Raw genomic sequence first — 11,822 nt, 5'->3', positions numbered from 1 at the left:
TATATAGATTACTTATATTATGTATGATGATGTAATAGATCTATAAAATTAATTATTGACCAAACAGTTTAAAATAGTCATTTAATTGAAATATTCCTTGAAAAACTATCACAAGAGGTTCTGTTATTGTACTCACCTTAAACCACATACAGGAATCTACGGAACTTTGATTTTTCCCCAAACCATAAGTAACAAGGTATCATTATGAGAACTGTATTAACAAAAGGAAAATGATATTTGGTACGGAAGTTTTGTGTAAGAAAATTCACGGACGCGTGCAAAAGGGGTTTTTAAACGCGCTGCAGTTTCATGTCAAGAGGAAACAAGACAAAATTAAATGAATAATAAAATCCTTTAATGGAAATGAAACCACAGTTCACCAAACACAAAAAAGACCCACTTCACCACTCCCGCCCCAATTATCTCCTCTTTCCCGCGAATCGAATACTCTGATTAGATCTCAATCCCGTTTGTTGTGAAATTGCGGCGTGGTCGTTTTCTCGTTTTCACACTCCAGCCTCTGTGAATCGGGTCTCATATTCATCCTCACATAACTCTGTTTCTGCTTACAATCACAGCTTCCATTGATTCATAGCACTAAAGCATAGTATTCAGTTTTAATTTTACTCACAAGTAAGTATTTTGTGTATTTGTTGTTTTTATATATCATTAGTAGAAAATTTGTGTCGATTGATTGATGTTCCATTTACTTACCTGTGTTAGTCAATTAATATAGGTTTTTATTTTATTTTTATTTTTTTGCATTATTGCAAGAAGGATTTGAGTCTTGTGATGAATTGGAAACTAATGATTGTTTAGAAGTAAATGATACATATGAAGAAGAAACACCGTGTGTGCTGGGATGTCATTTGGATCTGAAAAAGAAATTATCGAGTATTACAGGAATTATGCTCAACTGATTAATATCATGAACAGAATTCGGTGTGTTTTATTTTCATTTAAACTTTTATGTCATGAACATAACTGTTAAGTATATATTCTTTGTAGGCTCCTTATTATTCTCAGGTCATAAATCATAATGCTTCTTAGTTCTTATTCTGACCTGTTACAGGTATTGTTTTGAAGTTTTTTTATTGTTTGGAAATACAATCTGTTGGTTTTTTTTGTGGGGGAATACAATCAGATTTTAATACAAAAAATACCAATCTCTGTCTCTTTTTGTAGGAACAACACCATATAAAAGATCAGCACAATCATCATATACATAGAAGTTGAATGATCAGCACAGTCATGGCATGAGGGTCTGCAGGGTTGCTGTTGTGCTGTTTAAGGATTGCTGTTCTGCAAGATTACAGTCATGGCACAATAATCATATACCATTGATGTTTGGTTTTGTTTTCCCTGTTTCGGCCTTTGGTGGCCTTATGGTGTTTATTTTCATCAGTGTGTGGAGGCTTGTTTGTTTGGATATGTTTGCAGTATATTTGAAAGTGACATTCAATTTTAGACAATTTTTTGTGTGCAAATGTGACACTCTAATCTATACCCGTAACAAATATGTTAAACATGAACTAGATGGAGTAATTTTAGACAATTCTGTGTGCCAAACAAATTGAAACAATAAACTACCATAGTATGTTAAAGTTGGGTGGTGTTAACAAGAAACTGACGCAAAGCTATATATATTCTTCTCATGTTTCACATTTGTGTACCATACACATTATTGTTTGGATCATATCTTATCATATCAATATACCAAACCTATTCAAGTCACTTTTAGTGCCATGTCATGGTTACTGATGTGAGTTTGTAAAATATATTTAGAGAAGTAATAACTTGTAATAACATTGCTCTTTGAAACACTGTAACAACATGTTATTGATGCCGAAAGAAATATTAAGATTTTTTTTTTGAATCGGCAAATATTATTCTCGACGAGTTAGTGTAAGACACACTAAAACACTCGCGGCAATGGAAAGAAAACACAAAGGTGCCTTATAAAAGAAACACCTCAAAACAAACTCCCTAACCACTGTTAATAACAGAACAGAAGGCCTAAGGCACCAATCCAAAAACATAAACCAAATAAAAACCTCCCAAAAACAAGGATAATGAGGCCTACATATACAATAGAGCAGGCAACCAAGGGAAACTGCTAACACACGTATACACACACCTCACTATCAGCCATAGCCTTTCAAACCAAACTGCCAAACAAACATCAACTGACAGAACCAAAACAGCAGCAACAGGAAAAACAGCTGAGGCAAAACTCCCACTATCCCCCGCGCCTAACAGGTTGGAGCAAACCTGGCAACCATATTACTTAAGAGTATTAAAACTTTGAAACACTGTAATAACATGTTATTGATGCCGAAAGAAATATTACTTAAGAATATTAAAACTTGAAGTACACAAATTGATGTTCCTACACTTTTCATTCATTGACATGTATAACATAGACAAGAGTAATATTACATAACATTGATGGTCTTAACACAGACTTCCTAAAAGGCAAATGCTCACTATTACATAACATGGATGGTCTTAACACGGACTTCATAACATGGACACATTTTCAGTCTTTGTATTTGTCGTAATGACCGCACCGTCATGGTTTCTAACGATCAGACCCCAACATGTGTGCCCGTCTTCAAAGCATCCCGCATCAATATTAACCTTCAAAACAACCAAAGTCGTCTACAAGTTGCATTGAACTCTTCAGCAAAGGAAGAAACATCATGCACAATACTAACAACATCAAATTGGCCTTTGTTGAAGCTTCTAAATCCTAAGCCAAGCCGCCTTTGTTTTACCTCTTCCCAATCTGTCCTAGCTCATCCAACAGGAACAACATTTTAGTTTCAATCAGCAAATTTATTACCTCTTCCATCTGCATAAGATGTAACAAAGGAAGTACTCTCAATACAGAAAAGACTCTCAATCCATCTCTCCTACAATAGGTCTTCTAGAACCTAGGAAAAAATCATAGCAAAAATAATATGCCATAAAAAGACCCAAAATTTCATTCTGTAGCAACAAATGGGCCAATTCGGAGAATCAAGTACATTCCAGCATCCTGAACAATCTTTGCAAACTGGACCAGATCGATCCGTCCTCCAAAGTAGTACTACAAAGTTCACAATTTGAAGTGAAATTATAAGATTTCATATAGAACTAGAAGTATGTTAAACAAACTAACACAAGTTTAGGATTTACCATCAATAATTACATCTCCCATATCAAACTGAAAAGAAAGAAAGGGGAAGATGGAAAGAAGGAGATTTTCCAATTTTAAAAATTAACATGTAAATTTGTTGTAAAAAATGACTTACCCTAAAGAAAAGAGAACACGAACATGAAGCTATAGTTCCGGCGCGGTGGCTGATTGATTCTAAACGGTGCTGCGGAAGGAAGAGAAACAGTGGTTTGAAGATAAGCTGCGAAGAAAGAGAAACTGAAGCGATTTTTTTTTTTAATTTAAAAAAATTGAAGAAACTGTAGCGCGTGAAAAATGAGCTTTTACACACGCCCGTGAAAATTCGTATGCCAGCGTCCGTACTGTATAGCAATTCTCTTAACAAAAATGATAAGTTAATTAACTGAGTAGACTTAAGAGTTGTAGTCACGGACTTTGGAAATAAACTTATTTTTGGTATAAAAATAGATTATGAAGTATGATTATACTTTCTACTTTTAGTAAAAATAAGGATAACTTGGTATTTTTTTTAAGTTACGGAAAACAGAATGAAAAGAAAGAAAATTTAAAACCAATCAATTTGGATATGATAAGTATAACATGTAGATTTTAAACTATATAGGTGTATATATACATGAATAGTTGGTATAAAAGAAATTAGGAAAAGAGAATATGGAGAAAAACTGGATTCTTTTTGTTGGTTAGAAATGAATAAAATTAAAACTGGGTTTTTATTTTAGTCTTATGTAGTATGAGAAGCCTAAGACAGTATAACCTTGATTATAACTATAGTCTAATAGATAGTTATTTTGGGTGAGTATTCTAGGTGATATTGGAGCTGCTTCCGACGGAAACGATATAACAACAACTTTCGAAGAAACCGAAGGTAAGGGGAATTACTACTAATAAGTTTTAAAGATTTTGCATAAGTTATGTGCTTAAGTGATTATGTGTGAGTAAATAACTCTACTTGTGAGAGTTAATTTCTCGATGATGTGATAATTTCTAGCGATAAAGTATATGTCAAAGGACATCGACTTATATGTGTTTTAGTTAATATAATTAGGAGTATTATTTTAAAAATGTAATATACAATTAGAAAAAAAAAAGTTTTGTAAATGATTACTTGATTAGATAGTTCTATTATGTTTATTTGGTATCACTCTTGTGTAAGTAAATGAATATGCTAATTTTTGATAAGTACTACGTGAATTCGATGTATGAATTTGGTTTGAAACATATGACTTATAACAAAAGTGTCGATTATGATTCGACGCGATAACTTATAACGTTGATAGTGAGTAAAAACTTCTCTTAAGAAGAAATAATCTAAGAGAGATAGTTGTATCTCACTTTATTGATTTTGATGATATCTATTTAATAAAACCTTGACTTATAGGTATCTTGTAAAAGAAACTGTTTAAGAATGCAAAAACCATGATATAATTTAGAAGTACTATAACAGTAGGATAACTTTTCTTGGAAATAAAGGTATATATAGCTTATGGCAACATCATATAAATCATATATGTACTTGTTAAAATTGGAAGTTTACTTACTGGTTAAGAATGAATGCTATGAATGATTACTTACTATAATATGATACACGTATACTTAAATGAACTAGAAACAGGTTTGAATATTCTGGTTGTAAAGGTAGCTAATTGTAAGCACTATATTATCTAAATTAACATAATTCTGAAGGGTTGATCCAGTTTAATGCACAAATGATAATTATGATGGATAATTGTTTGACATTGTTGAGTTGAGTATGAGTGTTTTGTCTTGTATAGAAAGTAGGGACAATTAAGGAGCTAGAACAGGTCCCTATACACTTAGGTGTAGATGGGAATGAGGATAGTTATGGTTTGGTTACTTTGAGGACCTATCGAGGGCACTTGTGTTTCGAACGCCTATCAATAGTTGGGGATTGCTTCCCGACTGAAGGTTCTCGTACTACCCGACACGGTGAGCCTGACAAAACTAGACTATCTATAATAAGGTAGTGCGATCAGACTAGAATGATTAGAGTATAAGTATATCTTGCTCAGAATACTAATAATCATGTTATAGTCGCCGAAACGGCCTTATGCTCATTAGAAGTGGAACCTCCATGGAGTAGTAAATTGTGAAAAAAATAAAATAAACTAGAGTCGAGAGAAAAGTCAAAAGAGTTCATGCATGTGTCAAGTTGAATGTCAAACTATTAATTCTAATTTGACCTTTTAAAAGATAGTTTTTTTTATATATAATATGCTTTGTAATTGTTGGACAGTGAATGAAAAGAAAAATATTTATGTAATTATCATATTCTCTTGTTATATATAGATTATTTTCTTTTTCCTTATGTAATAAATCACGTGGAAAACATGTGTACGAGTAATTCACCCTTCTTTGTTTGTTTTTGTATCTTGTTTTTTTTTTTTTTTTTTGGGTATGTTCGGATGTTTTGTAGATGATGCCAGGGAGATATTTAGCTCACTTAGGAACACGCAGGATCGAGTTCCTTGAGAATCCGAGGGACGATGTTTGGGAAATAAATTTGGCCACCCAAACATTGATTTTTACCGGACTTGTTCGCACTACCACAGGATTCGGTGGCCAGCCTACTACTGCTATTGTTACTCATGAGACCACAGAGATGATTCTACCATTGCAGAGGTTGTACCTAGCTCTCCATGACATGGGTGTTGTCCCACCTGTAGGACCAGACCCACAGGAGCCTATAGTTCCCCCTGTTGCTGATCCTGCTAATGTTGCTGAGCAGGGAGGAGAAGGAGTCCATGCACCAGAGGAGGAGGATCCAGAGGAGGAACCAGAGGAGGACCCAGAGGAGTATCTTGAGGAGGGAGAGTTCATTGGGGGAGACCTTAATGGCCATGTTTAGATGTGACTTCTAGTGTGTGGGAAAGAGTTTAAGAGTGCTAATTAGTTTGTTATGTACTTAATGTCTCTTAAAACTCTATTATTTTGGATAGTAGTCATCCTTGGTAACATAGTAGGACTGATGTAGTTTGACTAATGCATTATGGCTCTAGCTAGATGGTATTTATGCTTTGTTTATATTAAGTCTCATGAAGACTTATGGATCATTGTAAAATATTCACTATGATGACTTTAGCATTATGAGCCGCAGGCTTAGACCGAATGATATATATATATATATATATATTATGATGTAAATATTTGTTATTTATGTTTTAAATTTATTTTTGTGGTGTAAAACCTACGGAAGAAACATACAGGAAAAAAAGAATGTTATTATTTTAAGAAAGAAATATACGGAAGCATGCTATTATTTGTTTTTGTTCCAAAAAGAAATATATAGGAAAAAAAATATAATAGTTAAGACGAGAACAAAATGAATATTATTATTTTGACGCGGCCGGATTATATTTATTCACATTTTGCGCTTATTATTATATGTGACGCGCCCTATAAAGTGAGAGGAAAAAAAATAGGGGTGTTACAGGAATCATATCTAAGTTGATTGGATGTTCTTCAGAAATAACATGCTTAACTCCCTTCTGAATATCTTCAATATCCTAGTCTTCAAGGAAGACAACATCTCTGCTTCTGATAATCTTTTTCTCTACAGGATCCCATAACCTGTACCCGAATGCTTCATTACCATATCCCAAGAAGATGCATTCCTTCGACTTCAAGTCGAGTTTCGATCTCTCATCTTTTGGAATATGAACAAATGCTCTACAACCGAACACCTTCAAATGGTTGTAGGATACATCTTTACATGTCCAAAAACTATTTCGAACATCAGCGTTCAATGGAGCTGAAAGGGATAAGTTGATTAAATTAACTGCAGTCATCAGAGCCTCACCCCAAAAACTCTTGGGTAACTTAGCATGAGATAACATTGTTCTCACTCTTTCAACACAAGTCCTGTTCATTCTCTCAACCACTCGATTGTGCTAAGGCGTCTTCTGGACAGATCTTTCATGCCGAATTCCATTACTAATACAGTAATGTTTGAAATCTCCCATAAACTCTCCTCCATTGTCAGTACGAACACATTTTAACTTCTTGTCAGTTTCTCTCTCAACACTAGCATGAAACTGTTTGAATACTACAAACACCTGATCTTTTGTTTTGAGTGGATACACCCAAACCTTCCTGGAGTGATCATCAATAAAGGTAACAAAATACCTTGCACCTCCATAAGTATTAGTGCTCATTGGACCACAAACATCAGAATGCACCAAATCTTAAACATTTGGTCTTCTATGTGGAGCCTTATATTGAAATGAAGCTCTATGTTGCTTTCCAGCCAAGCAATGTGTACATGGCTTATGCGACATTTCCAATCCTTTCATACCGGCCAAAATACCTCTTTTGGCTAGGATTTGAAGTCCCTTCTCACTCATATGTCCGAGCCGTTTATGCCATAGCTCGATCGAGGAGTCTTCTCCGACAACATTAACACACCCATTATTGACTTTGGCTTCTATCACATAAAGGGTGTTTTCTTTCTTGCCTCGGGCTATTACCAAGGAACTTTTTGACAGCTTCCATTTCCTATCTCCGAACACACTAGTATAACCTTCTTCATCTAGAAGTCTGGTTGATATTAGATTGAGACGCATGTCAGGAACATGTCTCACATCTTTCAACGTTAAGCAAAAATCGTTGTTTGTTTCTAGGCAAACATCACCTTTGCCCACAATCTTGGATTTATCATCATTCCCTATCTTCACACAACCAAAATCACCACTTGTATAGGAATAAAAGAAATCCCTTTGTGAGGTTACATGGAATGATGCACCAGAATCCACAACCCAACATGTATCTTGTGATGTCAAATTAACATGACAATCATCACCAACAAAGATTACCTCATTGCCTTGAAACTCTCTTTTGAGCTTTCTACATTCTTTCTTCATGTGACCTTTCTCGTGACAATAAAAACATTCTATGTCTTTTCTTGTCCACGACCAACCCTTGAACTTATCTCCAGAATTTCCCCTTCTTGTGGATACTTCTTCCATGATACTCAGTGACAAGCGCCTCAGACTCAGTCATCATTCCTTGTTCCTTCCTTCTTGATTCTTCATTGTGAAGGTGAGAAAAACACAAGAAGGGGGGTTGAATTGTGTTTTGAAAAATTCTTCGTTTCTCCTAAAAACTGAACACACTGATCAGAAGCTAAGTGAGACAGCTTCTGAAGTGATGATCAGAATCTAAATGCAGCGGAATAAAACAGAGAGAGAGAAGAAGAACGACACAAAGCAATTATACTAGTTCCTTCCACAATCCGGAAGTAGTCCAGTCCCCCTTGCACTTCCAAGGAGATTTCACTAAGAGTAATATCTGATTACAATTGCTCAAGCACACAAGCAAGAGACTTCCTTTGCTCAAGCACACAAGCTAGAGACTTCCTTTGCTCAAGAACACAATCAAGAGACTTCCTGCTCAAGCACAACTGCAAGAGACTTCCTAACTAAACAAAATTACACGGAAAATTGTTTAAGGTTGAACACTTGATATACAATCAGAGGTGCTCACAATACAAATCAGATACAGACTCAATGGACTTATGAATTTCTAAGATATGACTTTGAGACACAGAAATTCTAAGTGAATGCAGAACAATTTCAGCAGAGATTTGGCACTTGTAAAAGTATTGAGAGTCTGTTGTTCAGCATTACAAAATCTCTAGGTCTTCACTCCTTTATATAGAGGTGTGAAAGAGACGTTGTGAAATTGCCAGCACCCAAAGAGTCGTTGCTGAAGCTTGATCTTTCACCTTTGATCTTTTGCCTGATTTGGTTGTTGTCATATGAAGAACAAATTTGAAATCCATTCCTTATCCAAAGGAACATCTATGCAGGCGAAGCCGTATTCTGGAGCTGTTTTCTTGTCTTGTAGCGTGGACACAAAACAGAGTAGTGGAGAACGTGGTTGTACAATTCGTACAAATGTCAACGCTTTCGTCCAAATTGCAAGCACATGCCTTCAAACACCTTTGAAATGACCGTTGCAAAATTCCACTAATCCTTTGTAGCATTTTCGAATCCAATAGACAGCTTTTGCAGTGATGATTCTTCAATTCTTGAATCTTTGCAAATCCAGTTGATATTCAGCTTCTGGTGAAATAGCTTCTGATGAGGCAGCTTCTGATGAAGCAGCTTCTGATGATACGACTTCTGGACCTCTTGTCTTCAGGAGCACTATTCTTACTTCAGAAGCGACTTAACTTCAGGAGCACGTTGCCTTCAGGAGCGTCCAAGCTTCAATTATGTTGTTTCCTTTGCTCTTTATTTGTTCATTCAGAACCAATGATGATGTAACTTTTTAATTATGGTCCTGTACACTTGAACAAATATTAGCTAGTCCAATTTACAATTTTTAATACCTTGTTATCATCAAAACTCTTTAAGGTTCATTGTTAAACACATTTTGTTCCAACACATTGAACATGCTATCTTTTACTATGTCCAATGTTAGAACACCTTGTGGTGCTGAGTTACTCAATGAAACCACAAGCGTATCCCAACTATCAAGCAAGGAACATAGTAATAATAATGCTTACAATTCATCTTCAAGCACCATCTTCATATTGGTGAGTTGATTTATCAATCTTTGAAAATCGCTCAAGTGTTCAGAAACACTCTTAGTTTCTCTATACTTGAGGTTCACCAATCGCCGAATAGTAGAGGCTTTATTCTGGGCTGTCTTTCTCTCGTACAAAGCTTATAGTTTCTTCCATAATGTGTACGCAACTGTTTCTTGCGCAACATGATGAAAAACGATTTGATCGATCCATTGTTGAATTTGTCCGACAGTTTTCCTGTTCATGACATTCCAGTCATCATCAGACTTTCCGGTAGGCTTCGTCCCCTCATTTTGCAAAGGTTGATACAACTCTTTGCAATATAGTATGTCTTCCATTCTGGGTTTCCAAATGGAGTAATTTGAAGAAGTTAACTTGATCATTGTTGATGATCCCACAGAGGTTGACTCGTCCATTGTAATAATGAAAGTTAAAATGTTTGGTGAGCCGAAGCTCTGATACCACTTGTTGGGAAAGATAACACAAAAACAAACACCTAAAACAAGGTCGGCGAATAAATGATTATCCCTGGATCAAACTTTTCCCACTATAATAACAATATAACAATAACAATAACAATGGAACAACAAGTATATCTTCTGTTTAAAATGAATAACAATACAAAATGATTATTACAACTCTCACCAACAAATATGGTGGATAAACCCTATTTTGGATATGTATCTCAAAAAAGGCTTTTCACTCTGATATTAGAAAATGAAATAAAATGAAGTATTAATAATGAATATGCATGCTACAACGGTTGGCTATAATATCAAGAGAAAATTTCTCTTTCTTCCATCCATAAGTTCACCAAAAAATACTCACGTACTTTCAATTCCATTTTCTATAATTGTTAATGTTTCTCCTTCTTTCTCTCTCCAACTAAAGAGGAATTCCTTTCACTATCTGGATTTCTTGTCATAGGCAAAAGGGTCAGTCTCTCCATAAATGAAGAGCCACTGCGACCTAACCTAGTAATGTTGTCTGTTAGATACTGTGATAGAAACCTTGAAGGTGTGTCAAATCGTGTCTAACAAGATCGTTGAGTTGGAAAACCTCTAAGACCACCAAGTTGCCAGGAAGCTATAAAAAGTTTTATCTCTCTACACCGTTGCAAAGCCTTATCATAAACAAGTTGTTGTGACACCAAAATGATTTTAATATTTTCTTTTTAATATTTTCTTTTTATTGTTGTGACACCAAAATGATTTATTTTATTTTGTCTCAAACAAGTTTACCGCTGAAAAGTTGTAGAGAGCTATAACGTCTCAGTCACTGTAGATTTGATCTTTTTATACTATTATTTAAAATAGTGTGTACTTAAACTAGGAAAACTCCTAAAAATACAAAGTATTTTCAAAGCTACCAACAATCTTTTTATCTCGTATATTGATTCTGTCAATTTGGACAAGATGATGCCGTTTATTTCTTCTTCTTTTTTTGAGACAATCACACAGTTAATCACCAATTTTGATTTTACATTTTGTAGTGATTTTTTGGTATGTCAGTTTCTCTTTCTTCATAAGCTACTGTCTTAGTATTTTCTGAAAAACATAAAAATAAATTATTTTGAAATACTTTTGCTGTTCCAGAAAACCATATATATTAATTACATATAATTATTAAATATAGTACTTGTATAAAAAAAAAAAAAAAGCACCAACTCCTAACAAAAACTTTTAGGAGGCATACATAAACTAATATACATTTTTTTAATACATAATCTAATATACATATTAGTACACTACATATTGAAACAAAAAAAAACTATGGTTATGGTTATATACATATTTGTACACTATGCATTGAAACAAAATATACAACTAGTTCTCAAACTAGCATGTATTTTTGATGGTGCTTGTTGCTTGCTTTCTTTTAAAAACTCCCCACAAGTAATACTTTGATTGAAATCCTACAAAATGAGTAACTCAAAAATTTAGACACAGTTAACAAATAATAAAGTTTAGTAGAAGAAGTAGCATTTATGTAATGTAATGTAACTCACTCTTATATTGGTTTGGGAGCATTGTGGAAGGAAAAATTAAAAGCTCAGATTTTTCAATCCTAGCTCTTATGGCATGGTCATTCGAA

General features: G+C 34.5%; 2 long non-coding RNA genes across 2 annotated transcripts; one reads left to right on the top strand and one right to left on the bottom strand.

Annotated features, from left to right (window-relative positions):
• The first annotated feature begins 223 nt into the window (after nt 1–223).
• LOC146914253 (uncharacterized) lies at nt 224–1,487 on the top strand. The gene is made up of 2 exons (XR_015014056.1): nt 224–633; nt 1,009–1,487. It is a non-coding gene; the product is annotated as an uncharacterized LOC146914253 (long non-coding RNA).
• Nucleotides 1,488–2,325: 838 nt separating this feature from the next.
• On the bottom strand, nt 2,326–3,455 carry LOC146914252 (uncharacterized). Its single transcript, XR_015014055.1, has 2 exons — nt 3,297–3,455; nt 2,326–3,091 (listed from the first exon to the last, which is right to left on the bottom strand). It is a non-coding gene; the product is annotated as an uncharacterized LOC146914252 (long non-coding RNA).
• Nucleotides 3,456–11,822: the final 8,367 nt, after the last annotated feature.

The sequence above is a fragment of the Medicago sativa genome, chromosome 6 (assembly GCF_051527215.1).
Source record: "Medicago sativa cultivar Bolivia chromosome 6, Bolivia_mono, whole genome shotgun sequence".
In the NCBI taxonomy this organism is placed as follows: domain Eukaryota; kingdom Viridiplantae; phylum Streptophyta; class Magnoliopsida; order Fabales; family Fabaceae; genus Medicago; species Medicago sativa.
Note: the sequence above shows the minus strand (reverse complement) of the source record. Positions and strands in the feature narration are given on the sequence as shown.